This window comes from Echinops telfairi, unplaced genomic scaffold (assembly GCF_000313985.2).
Source record: "Echinops telfairi isolate 266 unplaced genomic scaffold, ASM31398v2 ScPeMD7_6631;HRSCAF=7566, whole genome shotgun sequence".
Classification (NCBI taxonomy): domain Eukaryota; kingdom Metazoa; phylum Chordata; class Mammalia; order Afrosoricida; family Tenrecidae; genus Echinops; species Echinops telfairi.
Genome location: NW_022110531.1, coordinates 112,657 through 114,462, shown reverse-complemented (window position 1 = coordinate 114,462; position 1,806 = coordinate 112,657).

Sequence of the window (1,806 nt, the reverse complement as noted above, 5' to 3'; positions counted from 1 at the left end):
TTCATTTAAATGAATACACATAATTCAAAATATACATAATGAATATACAGGAGTTCTGGTAGTGTAGTGATTACTTATTTGGCTGAAAAACAGAAGGTCAGGAGTTTTAAACCACCAGCGGCTCCATAGGAAAAAGACTGCGCTTTCTGCTCCCATGAAGAATTACAGTGTCAGAAATACTCAGGGGCAGATCTCCCCTGTCCTACAGGGTCGCTCTGAGTCTGCATGGACTCGATGGGTGTGAGTGAGTGTGAGCGATGCCCACATTGAGATGTATGACTGACAGCTATGACATGTGTTTAATGATTTTACATCTTGCAGGGCTGTACTGGACTGAATGAAAATGAAAGCACAACATAATAACCTGTGGGGTTCAACCAAAGAGAACGTAGTGGGGAAGTTATAGCCACAAACTTCTGTGTAATATAGAAATTCAGCTCTGAAGTTAATTACCTCAGTTTCCTTTCAATGAAACTAGAAAAAAGGATGGGCCTGCCTCAGCATAGGTAGCAGGGGAAATAAATAAGTATAAGGATCAGATACATGAAACGGAAGGAACACGATTAGTAAGCTGATTAAATGAAGACAGACTCTGTGAGAGACGAAGGAAGGTGACAAACATCCACTTTTCCTGATCAGGAAAAAAGAGGGAGGACCCGAACCTCCCATATCAGAAACCAGACAGGAGACACCATTCCGCATATATTCTTATTTTTTCCATTTCACATATTTAATGGACATGTTTTATGAATAACTTCATGCCACAGTATTAAAATATCACTTCAATGGAGAAATTCCTTGGAAGGCAGAATGAAATTTTCTCATGAAAGAAACAAATAATAGAATCGTCCACTATCATTACACATACCCACATCTTAAAGGTGAAGAGAGGATGCATTGTGAGCTGTCATATCACAAAGTTGTTGTGTATATAATATAAAGATTATAAACTGAAAACTACTTTTTAAAAATTATTGATAATATGGAACAATTAAAGGAATGCTCGATAAACAGCCTGTTTAAAAACTTTGTTTTCCCTTGAGAGTACTTGTGTTTCTCTGAGACTGAGGGAGAACTCTTGTCCATATTCTCTACTCATCTGCTTCTAAATGTCAGGGGACATGCAAATGCAGCTCTCTGCCTGCTGATAAACCAGCCACAGCCCCTGATGTGGGAGATCTCAGAGGACAGTTCCAGTCTTTGGACTCTCTACTGTTTCCATTTTGTGACCAGGAGCTAGTCCAGAGACACATAATACATTTTGTACCAACCTTGGCTTTCATTTTGGCCATTTTACATGGTAATCGTTGTAGACCATGCTGTGTATGTATGTAATTGTGAGTGTATTTGTTTGTATGTGTGTCGCCTAATCACGGTGCCTCTGTATTTGCAGGTGTCCAAAGTGAGGTGCAGCTGGTGGAGTCTGGGGGAGATCTGAGAAAGCCTGGGGGGGCTCTGAGACTCTCCTGTGAAGCCTCTGGATTCACCTTCAGTACCTATGGTATGAACTAGGTCCACTAGGCTCCAGGGAAGGGCCTGTAGTGGGTCGCATACATTAGTGGTGATGGTACTTACATATACTACACAGACTCTGTGAAGGGTCGGTTCACTGTCTCCAGAGACAACTCCAAGAACACACTCTATCTTCAAATGAACAGCCTGAAAGCCGAGGACACGTCCACGTATTACTGTGCAAGGGACACAGTGAGGTGAAGTCAGTGAGAGCCCAGGCACAAACCTCCCCTGCAGGGAGGACACTGGTCTCCAGGGGGCGCGACCCACTGAGCATGGGACTCAGTCAGACCC